The 17358-nt window shown below is 42.2% G+C and overlaps 1 protein-coding gene across 1 annotated transcript in view; it reads right to left on the reverse strand.

Annotated features, from left to right (window-relative positions):
- The window catches only part of tenm4 (teneurin transmembrane protein 4), a 240022-nt gene that overhangs the window by 178492 nt on the left and 44172 nt on the right, over positions 1-17358 (reverse strand). The window lies entirely within an intron of this gene.

The raw sequence follows: 17358 nt of genomic DNA on the forward strand, positions 1-17358 counted from the left end.
TCTCTTTCTTCATGATGATACTGTCCTGAAGACATTGCCAAGCAATTTTTTTGGTCAATGTTATATTTGTCAAGGTGCGTGATATTCCATTTCCACTTTTTATTGTTGTTATTCAAGGGAAACTTTTCCAACTCTATTTCTGGCAGTAAACTTTGCGAGGAGTGTCAGCTGGACAAACAGTCTCCAATTTTAGTCTGGGTTGGAGTTAAAAATAGGCTCTAGAGGTGAAAATTCAGCACTAAACTCTCAGTATCTGCCAATCCTTCTGCCTCAGGTTACTTTCACTAATAAAAAGAGCACCAAAGATCATCCGCTGCTAATTTGCCAGGCTCCTGCTCTCCCAAGTAGGCCCAAGCTGTTTTCAATGATCTTGGAAGGCTTTAGGAAAAAGTACAACATGGAACAACAAAACTGAATGCATCATAAATTTGGTACAAGTGGCGTTTTGTTAAAAATTGCTTTTTGAGTTTTCACCTTTTGGCAAAAGGTTAGTCACTAGAAAACTGCCAGTGTGTTGCCAAAATGGAAGGTGCACCAAAGGCAGACTGGGAGTGGCAAATTTCCTGTCACAAATTCACCTGTGAACTGGCACTTCATAGGACAGATACAGATAGAAAGGGCACTTAGGCTAACATGGTTCAACCATCCAGATCCCTATAATCCACCTTTGTGGAGCCAAAGTATTTCTTGAATTGTTTCAGGCTTGTTGCCTCCACTGTCCGCTCAGAAGTCCATTCCATAAGACAGTTTTATGCATCCCTATAATATTCAGTCTAGAAAATCTGCACAAAGCTAGCATAGAAATGCAGTATTTACTGCCTTGCATGGAATTTTTTGAGGTCAGCTCATTTGTACAATTATGTCTAGCTTTCTGCGCAGTTTGACTTTGTGTAGACAGCTAACCAGAAAAGGTGGCACCCAGAAATATCACACTTCCAGCGATGCCTAAAAAGCAGCAAAAAATCTCTGAGACTTGGAACAGGCACAAAGGGCATTTTAATTTGTTTAGCAAAGCTAAAGAGCAAGAGGGAAAATAAGTGCCTGGCAAACTGAACTGAAAGGGATTCTAAAGAGCAGGAATGAATTGATTTGAGCAGCCCTGCACCAAACTTCACTTCACAGTTGATGAAATGGATATTGTCATGTACGAGGAGGATTGTCCTGTCTGACATACCGTGGTATTCTCTCAGGTTAAAACTGCACTAGAAGCTATACACAATTTGTGAAATTGAAATGACCTCAACAAATTACAATGTATCAGGTCTGGAATGAACAGGAAGCATAAAAGTGTAATTCATGGTTACCATTACAATGCTGTGCCTATGCTGAAGTTTGATTATATGTTAGTTTGCAGTACGCAACACAAATATGCCACGACTGTGGCATCATACCAGAGCCTTTGCACAGAGAGTTCCTCAGACCAATCCAGGTAAAAGCACCTATGGGTTGAATTTTCATAACAAGCAGGTAGTTCCGCCGCTGAGATTGAAAGCAGAACCTGAACTTGTGCACATTTTACTGGTGGTGACCAAGTAAAAGGCCACTGCCAAGATTGCTGTTGAACTGAGAACGGCAGCCCAATCAGAGGGCCGGCAGTTTAGCAGCCTTGGCAGCGTCAAGAGATGGCCGCTGCTGAGGCTAAAGCATGAAGTAGAGGGATTTTTTTGTTCTGGGGCCTTGCAGGCAGACCCCGGTGACCAAGGGGATGTGGGGGGGTGGGGTGTGGGGGGTGGGGGGAGGGGGGCGGTGTGGTGTTGGTGGTGGTGGGGATGGTTGCACCCTCCATCAGCACCGTAGTAGCCATGGGGCCTGCCAGGATTACTGGCTTAATAGGCTGCCTGGTTGTGTCGCTGAGGTATCTGCCCCTGGAAATTTTAAAATAAAGTTTTCACTTAATTTGTATCAGCTTTAGGAAACCTCTTCCTGCTCGTAAATGAGGTTTCCTAAAAAATGTAAAGGCCACTTGGCCTCTTCGCCCACCCGCCAACCCTTAGTTTGGACAGGCAGTGTAAATTTCAAGTTAATTAGCTCGTTAATGGCCTTAATAGGCTTTTCAATTATCAGCGGGCACGCAGCCACCGAACAAAATGTTGTGTGAGTGCGTGATGACATCGGGACGTACGCCTGATGTCATTGTGCGTCATTTCATGCACGTGTGTGTCGGGCACGTCCACTGTAAAATTCTGGCCCTGGAGTAGTGTGTACAGTTTTGGTTTCCATATCTAAGGTAGGATATACTTACATTAGAAGCGTTGCAACAAAGGTTCACTAGATTGATTCCTGGGATAAGAGGATTGTCCTAGATGGAGAGATTCAGTAGAATTGGCCTATAAACTCTGGAATTTAGAAGAATGAAAGGTGATGTCATGGAAGCATACAAGATTCGAGAAGGTTTTGTTATTATTGGAATCCTGTTACAATGGTGGGGATGGTTGCACCCTCCATCAGCACCGTAGTAGCCATGGGACCTGCCACGATCACTGGCTTAAAAGACTGCCTGGTTGTGCCACTGAGGTTTCTGCCCCTGGAAATTTCCCGTGGGGATGGGAAGATGTAAGGTTCCCCACCCATTTTTTTTTTTAACCAATTCTCTGCCTCCCAAGCTCATCTCCTGAGGGTTGATAAAATGTGTTTGTAGATACTTGGAAAATAGATGATATCAGTCCATCCGTTGTGCAACCTGGTATACCTGACATCCCTCTATCACTCATTTTTTTACCTTCTCAGTAAAACACAGTTGAAGCAACAGTGATGTTTTTACTATTGTAATAACAATGATAATGTTCCATAGAGAATCCATTGTTCAAATTTGTACGATCAAGTTTAAATCTGACTATCGTAAAACTTATGACCAACTGAATGGGTTATCAAAAGTTAAACAACAGAATGCACAATAACATGTACAAACCATCTTTTAAAACTTGCTGTGTGTCTTGCTTTATGTTCCTTTAAACATATTCAACAACTGTTGTGAAAATCTAAACATCTATTGTTTATGGGTTTTTTTTATGAATGAATGTACATAAGTTGACATAATAGTAGGGATTTCATATGAAGTGATTGTCACCACACAATATTAAAATAAATAAGAGGTGCTATATACCATTCTGAATGCCTACTGGAAGAGTGTGGGTATGGGCATCGTGCAGCCAGAATTCTGACTTTTGATGATCACTTTGATGTGGAAAAGAATTTCCTAACATCTGTCCAAAGAGTGCTTTTCAATAGTTAGAGCTTTTGTCTGCTTGTCCTACTCAAATGATTTAGCTTGAGACAGTACTTTAGATGTACCTTTTCTAAATCTTTGGTGCTTCTATATGATCACTTCTCAATCACCTCCTTTGAACTTTCTTAGGTCACTCTTAATTAGTCAGGCTTTAGGGTTTTTCTAATGTAAAGCAAAACATATTCAACACCACCTGCCTGCGCACACCCCGCTTACCCACATTCCCCTCGCACAACTTCCCATCCTCATAGAAAATAGCATAAATTATGCAAGGTTGGATAGATCTGCTTCTATGAACACTTTTGACAATTTGATTACAAATATCTTTTTAAATTAATATGCAAATAATGATGCCGACCTCTACCCCTGATTGCCACTATGTTACCTGCCAAAAAGAAACATGAAGGCACGAAGATAGACTGAAAGGCCTTAAGATAAATTTACAATATTCAAATATAAGCATTTTCTGGATCTGGACAGCAAATTGTACTACTTGCTGACATTGGAATTGGAAGGCACTTAAAATATATAAAAGCTCTAACTAGGCTGCTTAACTACCCACAACTCATCTCACCAAGATAAATTAAATGCATGAGACATTTCAACCTCTTCAACATTTTTTTTCAAACAAAAGGTTTTCACAGTTCTGGTCTCTATATTACAAAAAGGCTATAAAAGCACTGGAGAAGGTGGAGAACTCTCAGAAAGGATTGAACAGGCTGGGCTCTTTTCTCTGATATACTGAAAAGTAATTTTTTTTCACAATGTAATAATTTGACTTGCATTATAGGTAATAATTTAGCTTGCACAATAATTCTTTGATCTTCAAAGTCATGAAGGGTCTAGGCGGTAGATAGAAAGAAACTGTTCCCTTTGGCAGAGGGGTCAAGAAGCAGAGGATACCGGTTTAATGTGATTGACAAAGGAACCAAAAGCGACATGAGAATTTTTTTTGAAGCAGTGAGCGGTTAGGATCTGGAATGCACTGTGTGAGAGGGTCGTGGAGGTAGATTCAATGCTGGCTTTCAAAATGGAATTGGATAAGCACCTGAAGACAAAAAAAAGTGCAGGGTATGGGGAAAAAGGCAAGATGTGGGACTAGCTGACTTGTTCTTGCAGAAAGCCAGCACCAAACTCGATGGGTCGCATGGCCTCCTTTTGTGCTATACCCATTCTATGATTCTGACAGAATATTTGATGCTAGTTTTCAATTTACCCTCTTCCTTGAGCAGTTAATCAAAGCTACATATTGAAGTTGTGGCAGCGCAGTGGTTATAGTACTGGACTAAATACCCAGAAGCTGTGAATTCAAAGCCTCACAATAGCAAATTATCAAATTTTGGAATTTGTGGGTTAATACCATAAATGGCCTTGGAAAGATATTAGATTGTCATAAAAAACAAACTAGTTTATCATCATCCTGCAGGGAAAGGAACATACAATCTCACCATTTTTGCAAGCCCAGAAGGAAAGAATAGTTCGGACCAGTACTCTTATTTCCCAGTTTCTACTGATTTTTCCTTCTGGGAGGCCATAATTACTGCCTTTCCACAGTTGACTTGAGAAGATGGTGGTAAAACTTCTCATTGAACTGTTTTAAGCCTTGTGGTGATTGCATTCCCACAATTTGGTGGCAGGGCGCTTCAGGATTTTGATCCAGCAATGATGGAGCAAGAGTGGCATATGTCTAAGGATCGTGCACTTTTGAGGGGAACATGGTATTCTTATGATCTTCTTGTTCTTACCCTTCATGGTGGTACGGGTTACAGGAAAGGGGATGTTGTCGTAGTAACCTTTGTGAGTTGCTCTAGTGCATCCTGTAGATTGTATACACTGCGGCCACAATATGCTAGTAGTGGAGTTGGTGGTTAATGAGTCTAGTGGAAAGGCATTAATCAAGTGAATGGTAGGCAGTGAATATTCTTGACAGGCCTTGGAGATTACTGAGATGCTTAGGAATCAGGAAGTGAAACATTCTTCACAGAATAATCAACCTTTAACCTGCTCTTTTAACCATGGTTTGGATATGACTGGCTCAGTTAAACTTCTGGTCAATGGTAACATCAGAATGTTGATTATGGATGATTCTTTGCTGTTGGTGCCTTTGAAGGTCAGGGAAAATGGTCAGGTTTTTTCTTCTTGGTGACTGTCATTGGCTGGCACTTTTGTGGTATGAATGTTATCTGCCACTCGTTTGCCCAAACATGGATGCTTTCCAGGTCCTGGTGCACAGCATTACTGGCTACTTCATTAACGGAGGAGTTGTGAATGGGTCAGAATGTTTTAGAATCATCATTGTACCTAATCTTACATTGGATGGAAAATCATTAATGAAGCAGCTGAAGATTATTGGGCTCCTGAGGGACTCCAGCCTCTGGAGGGTTTTCCCTATGGCCTGAACCAGCTTCAGTTTTAGTAGCACTCCTTGAACCCATATTTGAATACAACCTTGATTTGGGGGAAGTTAACCTTACCTCTCTCTGGCAATTAGCCTTTGTGTTCATCATGCATCAAAGATATGGTCAAATCTGGAGCAGAGTGTTTTGACAGAACCAGAACTGAATGTCAGTGAACAGGTTGTTGTGAAGAGGTGTCATTAGTTATCACTTTTGATGATTCCTTCCATTACTTGGCTGATAATTGGCGGTAGATTGATTGTAATTGGTTGGTTTGGATTTACCCTTTTTCTGGACTGGGCATAGCTGGGCAATTTTCCACATTCTCAGGTAATTGCTTCTGTTGTGGTTATACCTATTGAACCAGATTTTAAGTTTAGTGCCAAAGAGATTGCACTCAACGCTGATCTTGAAGAAAGGTCTAGTGATTTCACTGGTGTGGATTTCACCTCTACTGATGTTCATTTCATTCTGACATCAGCTATGGGGTGTGTCCCTGACGCTCAGCAACAGTAACACAGCAGCTGGTGGAATATAAATTCCATTGATAAATCTGGAATATAAAGCTAGTCTCAGTAATGGTAACCATGACTGCAATCATCGATTATTGTAAAAACCCATCTGGTTCACTAATGTCCTTTTTGGGAGGAAATCTGCCATCCTTACCTGGTCTGGCCAACATGTGACCCCAGACCCACAGCAATGTGGTGACTCTTAACTGCCCTCAGTTCAAGGACAATCAAGGATGGGCAACAAATGTTGGCCCTGGCAGCAACACCTACTTCTCATGAAGAATAAAGGAAACAAAGTGATGTAATCAAGCAGGCTAAGCAGTCAATCAGACAGCAAACCAGCAAGTATCGATAAAATCTTATCATTCACTTTCAATAATTTTACAGGAGATTAAATAAATATTGGATCAGATACATGGGATTAAGGTAGTAGCTGAAATGTCCTAAACATACCTTGAAAGACAACTTGTTTAAAAAATGAAATTTTACCATGGAATGGGGAAAAATAACATGCCACAAATTTAATATTAGGTTTTGAGAGCCAGAGAGGTTGTTCAGTAGTAATTCTAACCTAATACATCAGTAAGGACTGAGTCTTCACAGTGGGAATAATAGCATAAAAAGGTTAAGTTCTGATCAATTTTCTGATTCCCAACATTGAGCAGGAAACACTGACAGCAACTTGTGGGTATCTACAACGATGGTGAATGCTGCTAGTTTTGCTGTCATTACAACTATAAAATCCAGGTTATTGTTAATAACTCACCATTGATAACTATTTCAATCAGTTTGCTGATGATCGGGATGAGGCTGTTTAGGGTGGTAATTGGCTGGGTTAGATTTGCCCTGCTTTTTGTGAAAAGGACTCTCTGCTGGGCTGGTGTCAGAGTCATAACTGCACCGGAACAGTTTGGCAAGGGGAGAATATTGCTCTGATGCATAAATGTATTTATAATGAACCATTTTATAGTTTTCCCATAACTGATGTACAGAGGAACTCTTCCCATCATTATTGGTAATATTGCACACTTACATAAAATAAAATATGTAAATGAGGGAGGTGCTGCTGCGAGCATTCTTTTTTAAAAATTACAATTGGCTACTTGGCTTTCTTATATGTTCACAAAGTAATCACCTGGGGCAGGATTTTTCATACAGTGTGCAGGGATGGGCCCGACACGCCGACACGTAAAGTGACATGCGATGACATCGGGCGTGCATCGTGACGTCATTGCACTGTCTCGAGATGTTTCATTCGGCGGGCGCACGCCGATATGTAAACGGCCTATTAAAGCCATTAAGGAAATAACTAATGTAACTGTTAACGCTGCCTGTCCAAACTTATGGTTGGTGGGCTGGCAAAAAGGCCAAGCGGCCTTTACGTATTTTAAGAAACTTCATCCACAAGCAGGAGGAGGTTTCCTAAAGCTTTTATTAATTAAATAATTTTTCCTAAATATAAAAACATGTGCCACCTCATTTGACACAGTCACACGAGAAGACATATTTAAATACATTTTTAATCCATTTATTTAATAATTTCAATAGCGATTCAATCTCCCTGAGGCAGCTCTGTGTCTCAGGGACATTGAAGTGCTTTTTCACGCGCATGCACATGAAAGAGCGCTGGCCCCGGCTCTCTCTCCTCCCCCCCGCCCGCACAGGTAGCGCTGAGTGCTATGGCTCATGTCTCATGCTGGGCGAGCCCTAATTGGTCGGCCCACGTAAAATGGCAGCGCAGAACCAATCGCGGGCGATCGGTTCCGCGACTGCCTCTGCCGAGCCCGCCCGCCGACTGAAAAATTCAGGCCCTTAAGTACAATTAACCCAACCTTAACCTTCCTAGCACTTTGCTGAAAATGTTATTAATGAAGAGTGTAAACAGTCTACAGGTCTATTTCTTGAAGCATTTTACTACATGTTTCTCTTTTGATGGATCAGGGGTGAAAAAAATCCCTGAATATTCTTGGTGCATAGAGCTCCAAGGATTCTTAATCAGGCTCTGCACATCCCCAATGTTTCCCGTTATCGGTCAATGAAGGAAATCTCTGCTTCAGAGGAGAAAGTGTAATGAGAAGGATATTTTCTTTTGGGATGAATGGCCTTAAAGTAATCATGGGGCAGAATCTTCTGGCTGGTATGCGGGTGGCGGAGCCCGCATGCCAGCGCTTAAAATGTCGTGTGCCGACATTTAGGGCTCGCCCAGCATGAGACATGAGCGTCCCGACGTCAGCACGCGGCATTGCGATGTTTAGGTCGGCGGGCCCGCTATGTAGCGGGACGCGCGCCCACCATTAATTAAAGGCCTTGTTAAGGCCCTTAACTTGCCAATCGTCAACGATTTTGAGGGGCCCGTGCGAACTTCGGCTCAGCGCACGGGCCCAACGGGAAGGCGGGTAGGTGATTTTTTTACAAACCTCATCCAGTGGCAGGATGAGGTTTGATATCGGGTTTAAAAACTTTTAATAAAGTTTTTGTTTATTTCTCGTGTGACATTTTGACATGAGGGGTACATGTTAATGAATTTTTTATTGTTCTATTTTTTATATTTGCCAGCCTTTCAGTGATCTCCCCGCGGCAGCACTTTGCCTCAGGGAGATGTGCGCTCTTTACCGCGCATGCGCGAAAGAGCAGACTCTGACAGATGGGGAATCCCCCCCCCCCCACCCGCACAGGAAGCGCATAGCCTCAATTGGCCCGCCCACTTAAAAAGGCGGCGGGGCCCGTTTTGGCGGCGGCGATCGGCTGTCCACCCGCCGCCGAGCTAGTGGGACCCGCCCGCTCATCATGGGCAAAATTCTGCCCATGCTTTTATCATGCTGACTTTAACTTATTTTGTTTTATTCTTTCCTCCTGTCTCTGTGAGATAACTGCAATAACGATGCAACATAATTGTGGATGGTTGTTGTTGATTGATGTACTCCTGATCAGCTCTTTCAGGCTATCATGCACATTCGGAAATGGATCTTGGTCATATTTAGAATACTTTTGGTTACTAATGTCTAGAATGTGCAGGGTTGTTGAAACCTTACAATATTTATGTCAGCAAATCTGGGAATAAACATATTATCCTATATGTAGTGGAAAATGACACTCACGCTTTTTGTAGTTAACTGTGAATGGGTAAGTTTACGAAGTTCCATTGGCAGTACAGAGCCCTCAAGGCAAGTTTGTGAGACTGTAGTGGAGCTTTATGAAATTATTCATTATGTTCAAAATTAGACACACTAGATAAATATATATTGATACCAGAAGCATTTAAAATAAAGTAGTCAGATTGGAAGCAACTAACAATTGTTACATTGCAGGAATCACAAAGACATGACTAATTCTGGATGATGCATGGGCATTCAGGAAAAACAAGAGGGGCCCTGGGAAAAGTGACAAGTTTGCCTTTTATGTAAGAGAAGTTAACATCTTCAACAAGTTGTGCCACGTGCCCTAGATTTTTTGGTGGGTGCCTGGAATCAGCAATTAAAGTTATAAAACAAATCCACATCTCACAGCAAGCATCAAGGTTGAGATAGTCCAGAGAAAAAAAATTCAAAGAAGGTTACAAAGATATTGGAGAACAGATTCTCGAGGGCACATGGAACAAACTGTCATAAGAGTTTTCTTCAACATGCATTCTGTGGGTAAGGATTTTAAAATATTTTTAGTGATGGATAGGTCTGCTAGATTCCAGGAGTACCAGAGTTTTATCTTGGGGACGTCACACCGCAAAATCGGTTTACTGAAACTTTAAATATTATTAACAAATTTTGTCAGTATAAAAAATCTAACAGTGTTGCAATTGTGCAAGACTCATCATAGATGAAAGCTATAGGTGCTGTACATTTGCGAATAAGTGGCCCCCTTAAAGAAGGGCAAAATACATTAAGTAACCCAATTACATTGGAGATAAATCAATCACACGCTTTCCAAAGTCACCAGTTGAATTGTTTGCAGCATCCCACCTCTCTCTGGTTTGTCACTCCATTTAAAGAACACAATTGTTGTGGTATCATTGTTATATTTGATTATGTTCTCATTTTACAAAGCAAAAAAAATTGGTGAAACACATAACTCTGAATCTGTGTAACGGAACTGGAGTTATAGCTTCAGGTTATAAAAATGACAACACATCTGACACCAACAATTCAGGGTGATTTTAATTCCCCCTTCCAAAAGAATGGGCAGTAGCACGCTGAAAGTCCTGGTACTTGCCTTACTGCCCAATTTTTGCTCAGGTACCACTTATTGCCATTTAGGTTGAAATCTCTAAATGGGCAGCCCAGACTGGGTTGTCCTTCGGTCTGTCCGCAAGCATGATCCAGACTATCCTGTCGCTTGCCATTTCAACATACCACCCTGCTCTCATGCCCACATGTCTGTCCTTGGCCTGCTGCAATGTTCCAGTGAAGCTCAACGCAAACTGGAGGAACAGCACCTCTCTTTCGATTAGGTACTTTACAGTCTTCTGGACTGAACATTGAGTTCAACAACTTCAGATCATGAACACTCTCCTCCATCCTCACCCCTTTTTGATCCCCTTTTTGAAATATTTATTTTTATATAATTTTTTCCCCACCTATTTTTATTATTATTTTAAAATTTTATTTCCATTCATTGTTTTATCCCCACCTTTTAGCCTATTTCAATTTTTTTCCCCACACCGCCCCCTGCCCCCACCCCACCCCCACTAGGGCCATCTGTCACTTGCTCATTCTGCTTTCTACTCTTAATGTCAACATTAACATCTCCTTTACCCAGTATCACCACCATCAACACCCCTTCAACCTTTTGTTTATGACATCTTTTGCAATCTCTCCTTTGCCTCCACCTATCACTGGCCTTCTATCCAGCTTCACCTGTTCCACCCCCTTAAACAGTATATATTTCACCACATTTTTACTTCTCTTTAGTTCTGGAGAAGAGTCATATGGACTCTAAATGTTAACTCAGTCTTTCTCTCCACAGATGCTGTGAGACCTGCTGAGTTTTTCCAGCAATTTTTGTTTTCGTTTCAGCCCAGATATCCACCTGGTTCAGTGGGAGTCCATGAAGGACACTGGACCCTCATCGGTCACTGACATTGAGCTTCCTAACCAGTGGCCCTTAAAGGGACCACTACAAGCCACTGCAGAAAAGGCTAATTTTAGTTTAGAAAAAAACATTTCTGTGGAGCCATAAGGGTCCTCCAGTGTGCTGAGTCTGTCTATTTCACGTCTTCTGACCAAACTTTACCCTTGTTTTAGTTAGATACTGTTTTGGTTACTCTGCATGAATGACATTTTCAAAGAGTAACTTTGCCCACTTATTATACTTAACAGTGGTGTTTGTCCAAAGAAATGTAGGTGAAACACATGTTAAAACGAATACCAGCATGTAGTGCATCAGCCTTAGCCCATTAGCAGTCAACCAAGTGATGATCCTGCGGATTGCTAACTGCAGGACAGTGCTAAACCTGGCACCTTAGAGGCTATGCTTGTTGTTTCAAGCACTTAGTGGCAATAAAAGCACAGTATGACTCTTATCAGACATACGATGCACTGAGGTTTCCTGGGAGATACAGCTTTTGCGCTAGTGTTAATTAATTTTTCACCACATGATGCCTGAATGGTTTGACTCAGCTATACAAGTATATTTTTCTAGATGTTTCTAGGCAGTCTGACTCAATATACAGTGCAGATATCAGGAACATAACACATTTTAATGATTGTGGCCTTGTTGCTTACTGATTAATTGAGTCTTTTGGGGTGAAGGTTGGTGACATTAACATTTTTAATTTGATAGAATTTTGAGATTTATTGAATTCTTAGGGAACTGAAAGAGCTTTACTGCACCAAAATTAAAACATAAACCATTTGCAGATTGTTCATTCAATGAATATAACCTATTAAATGTATGGTTGCAAAATAAAATTAGACCATAATTTTATGTAATTATCTAATTTTATCTTGCAATATTTATTACAAAGTTGTAGAAAACTCTTTTGCTGAGGTAACAGAAATAAGACTTGTTTACTAGTAAAAGTGATCCAATAAAATAGTTAAAGAGCAGCTCTTCATAAGTGACTAATTATTGTAAAATACAGCAGAACTTCCCTGGGAATAGGCATGTTTTAGACTGTCTGTTATGTCCAAGTAGTTATTTTTGCTGTCGATTAAGCAAGAAAGCAATTACCAGCATTCCCTTAGCAACAAAAGTATGGTCGATAGACACTTCTGCTGGCTGCTAAATATGAGGCTGACTCCAAGTACCACAGGCAGTCACATAAACAGATTTTTAAAAAGCTAATTTAAAGAAAAACGTGTTATATCCTAGAGTCATTGAAGCATTCAGGTAGCTATTAGTGTAATCTTTCTCAATTTTGTGGCTGGTGCTCATTTTAAGCAAAAGCTGATTTAGGTTCGATGTCAGGAGGTTATCATTTCTCCAGAGGGTCATTGACCTTTGGACTAATTTGCTGGCTTGTACAGTGGATACAGATTTGCTGAAAAATGTTCAAACTGGAGCTGGACATGTTCCCAGAGCAGGCTGATATTACTGCATACAAAACATTGTTGGAATACAGGCTGATATACCTCCTGATATATCTCCCACAACTCATTTTTGATCATCTTCAGGAGTGTAATAGGAAATTCCGTGTCTTATTTTTTTCTCTAAATTAGCCTAGGATTTTTTATTTGCCTCTCCTGGGAGATTACATGGCTGATCAGTGGGGAATATTAGGGGTCATATTGCAATGGCAGATGGTGAGGTACAGTTATACATGCTGCCTGGGTTGTCTAACGTACAGTGGCCCTTGCAGATCAGTGATCACTATTTCAAACTCCTGAAGTTGGATACCAACTTGCATTTTAATCTGAGGCTGCAGCCTGCTCTGATATCATGGCCAGAATTATGCCGTCGTCATGCGGGGGTGGGCCCAACACGCCGATGTGCAAAATGATGTGCAATGTCGTCGGGCGTGTGTCCAACGTCATCGCGCATCATTTAGATATTTGTTTGGCGGGCGTGTGCCAGAGGTGGCCGTGCACCCACCGAGCTATCAAAGGCCTATTAAGGCCATTAGGAAACTAACTTAGATAATTAACAGGGCTGCCCATCCAACCTTAAGGTTGGTAGGCAGGCAAAGAACCAAAGCGGCCTTCGTGTTTTTCAGGAAACCTCATCCATGGGCAATATGAGGTTTCCTGAAGGTTTAATAAAATCAATAAATAAATTGTGCTAAATTGACAAACATGTCCCAGTTCATGTGACACTGTCACATGAGGGGACATGTCTAAATAATTTTTCTCTTTATTAAAAAATTTCAACATGTAATTAATCTCCCTGAGGCAGCTCTGTGCCTCAGGGAGATTGCTGCACTCTTCCGCGCCCGTCCACTCCCTCCTGATCTGCCCGACATAGGTAAGCTTCTGGCCCATGTGTTATATTGAACATTTTATTCATCAAGAGCTAAATAATTTGCAGATTACTTTTCTATACCCTGGTAGTGAAGTGATATTACAGTTCAATATTCTATTTGAAAGGACAGGCTCTGATATATAGAAACAGTGCCCGGAATTTGCCGCTCTCATTGGTGTCAGGCGTGAGTGGACAATATAGTGAGATGGTCAAAAATCGGTTTGACGCCATCATGAAACCAGTTTGCAATCGCCCGCTCTGCCCGTCAATGGCGGGCTGCGTTTCCCACCACTGCACGTTGGGAACCTAATTTCAATACTTTAGCATCTCATTATAAGCCCTGCTCGCTGGAAACATCCCCCCACACTGGATCATCTGGGCATGACAGCATGATTGCACCCCGACGTGTTTCACAACTGTACATATGTGATGTGCACCTGGCAAGCTGCATTTCACTTGGGACTTAGAGGTTTGTTTGCCTACCTTGCTTCGGGCAGCACTCACGGTCATCAGAGCCAGGCTTTGCAGACAGCACCACATCACCTTTAGGGGGGTGCTCATGGGCAAGTCTCTGCCTACCAGACCAGCAGGGCTAGGGCTTGCTTGGGGAAGGGGGAGAAGTGGCCTCAGGCAAGGAAAGAGGCTGCAGGGCAAGGGCTGTACTGGGGAAGTTGGGGGTGGGGTGGGGGTGGGGGGGGGGTGGGGGGTGTGGGGTGTAATCCCAGGGTGTGTGGGGGGGCACATACTGATCTGTGCAAATGGCCTCAGGATGGTGAGGGCTGTTGAGCCTGTCTCCAGAGGAGATGAAGCCAGATGGAGATGTGTGAGAGAGAGAGTGAATGATGATGTCCCTTGAGCTGGCAGTGAGTGAGATGCCAGTGAATGTGTGATGGCCTTGTGAGTGTGTGAGGTTTGAGTGGTGAGATGGTTGTCTTACCCTGGTGGCACAGGTGAGATTATTCATTCTCTTTCTGCACTGGATGGCCAACCTCTTCTGTGCAGGGCTGGCACTGACCCCCACTGCCACCACCTCTCAAGCCGTAGTGGCGAGGTTGCTGGTCCTCCTGCGGCCAGAGCGGGGATGGAGGACATCACGGTGGGCCTCCAAGTGACATTTCATGACAGGTCACTGAACTTTTCTTGGCTTTCAAGGCCATGTCTTCATATGGAGCAGTCCTGGGCTGCAAGCATTGAGAATTGTGTGTGTGGCTGGTGTTTAGATCTGGCACCCAGAGTGAGGAAACGGTGAGGTAACAGTGTGGCGGGCAATTCAGAGTCTGCCTGCTAGCAATATGGCGTGTTTCCAGTGGTTGCGCAATTAATGAGGCAAGAAGCGGATGATACAGCGCAAAAACCCGTCATTGCAGCCGGCGGGTAGAACATTGTTTTCCACGTCTGCTACCACAGTTAGTGCAAATCTGGGACGACTCCATCCAGTGGGTTTACAGGAACTATGCGGCTATTATTTGATAAAAGCAAAATACTGAGGATGCTGGGAATCTGAAATGAGAACAGAAAATGCTGGAAAAACTCAGCAGGTCTGACAGCATCAGTGGAGAGAGAAACAGAATTAATGTCTCGAGTCTGTATGACCCTTCTTCAGAATCATACCTAGAATGACCTTGTTCAGGGTCATATAGACGCGAAATGTTAACTCTGTTTTTCTCTCCACAAATGCTGTCAGACCTGCTGAGTTTTTCTAGCATTTTATGCTTTTATTTTGGCTATTATTTGAACTGTTTTTGAGATCCAACCCACCAACAACCTCTGCCCACCCCCACACAATCTCAATAACTAGGATATGAAGCTTATTTTGCAGGCGGTGACAACATAAGTAGGGGGAATGAGAGGGAAGGGGCAATACAGCAGATAAGAGTGTTGGTGGTGGGGTCAGTTGCAACAGAGACATCTTACACTGCCATCGGTTGGCCGAAATGCTGCCAATGATGATACTGGCTCCCCACTCTCATACTCACACACATAGGCCAGGCTCTTCTGTTGGGCGTGCAGGGGTGGACCTCGCACACTGACGTGTAAAATGGCGCGCAGTGATGCCTCAGGGAGATTTCTGTGCTCTACTGCACACATGCGTGAAAGAGCACAGGCCCCGACTCTCCCTCCTCCTTCCCCCGCCTGTACAGGTAGCGCTGAGCATTTCCGGGTACATGTCACACTAGGCCCGCCCACATAAAATGGCGGCGTGCAGCCAATCGCGGGCGGTGAGCAGCTCTGCGCCCGCTCCCAACCGGCCCGCCCGACAGGAAGAAAATTTTCCCCATAGAATTGTAGGTGAGGCAATGTCTCACTCACTTTACCTGATCAGCTGCCTCCCGTGTTGCTTAGTTGCAATATGGCTGAATGGGACATACTTGATGGACCAGCTGGTCTTATTCTACACTGATTATGTGTTTTTGGTCCTGTTTGTGTTTGTCAAACAGTTTAAGTGTCTCTACAGATACATAAATTTTTGGCTAATAGAATTATTGAGCTTAACCTTTCACACACATACCTGCAGAAGTATGCATGTTACACTATAGAATACATTTTGAACACATACCAATATGCACTTGAAAATTGTGATTGATTCTGGCTGTACTCCCACTGGCATTCTCCACTGATGCCTGCTGTCATATCCAAGGAAGCACTTGTGAACTGGCTAAATTGCCCAGATCAATGCAGTCAAGTTCAAGTGACTCTGGGATTTGAATTCTCTACTGTTAAAATTACCAGGCAACTTGGACACTTCTAATCACAGCACAGAATGACACTTGAACTTGCTTATCTGCATTGTCAATCCTAAAGGAAAATTGATTTAAGTGGCTGTACAGAAATCCAGTGCCAGACCCTCTGGCCTTAGCAAGTAAAGAAGAATGCACAGTGGCAGGGCACAGCAGTAGTAAGTACTCTCTGCTGCAAAAGGGCAAGCATGAGAAAATGTCATTGCTGTCATACGATTTAACTCCCAATACTTTAATGACTTCCACTTATAATGCACTGCAATGTTTATTATGATTGAACCTTAACAGTTTAATCACTGATGATGATGAATTACATGAGAACATTGAAGCTGCACATTGTTTACATTTAAATGTTTTGTTCCTTGTTTGGTTTCTAAAATTAAATTACTTCAAATTCTATTATGTTCCCTTCATATCTGGATCATATGTACATTATATGTATATATATATATATATATACACACACACACATTATATGTATGTATATAAATAACAACTTGATATCTGGATTGTATGCATGTGTATAATCGAGGTATCAAATTGTTTTTCTTTTATGCAAGTCTCCTTCATAATAGCAGATAGTATTCTGTCACATATTGATGATGTTGCTTCACTCCTGGTGCTATTAATTCCATCAGTGCCATCTGCAGAATGGCATACATAATGGTGAAAGTGGAGACCCTGCAACAGTTAGTGCTACTGGCACAGATATAGTGAAGAGAAAATACATGAAGAAACGGCTGATTTGTGCTCCCCTTTTAGAAAATCCATGTCAAACGATGTGGTGTTCTGAGAATGTGGAAAGGAGGAGGAAGAAATGGTATAATTCAGAAATATTGCAACGGAAGATGAGCAGACTTTTATACACTAATTTGAGACCTAAGTGATATATTTCACTTGAATTGTGCTACAAAAGGGATGTGATCACTTCAAGCGACAGTTGTGACTTGTTTCTTCTGCACGTCAAAAACTTTACACAAAAAGCCGCAACATGTATTACTTTCAAACATGTAAGGCCCACAAGAAGAGTTATCCTGTGACTACAGTGTTCAAAACGACATTAATTAAAGTCACACGAGCAGATAAATGTAAAA

The sequence above is a fragment of the Cetorhinus maximus genome, chromosome 7 (genome assembly GCF_964194155.1).
Source record: "Cetorhinus maximus chromosome 7, sCetMax3.hap1.1, whole genome shotgun sequence".
Lineage (NCBI taxonomy): Eukaryota > Metazoa > Chordata > Chondrichthyes > Lamniformes > Cetorhinidae > Cetorhinus > Cetorhinus maximus.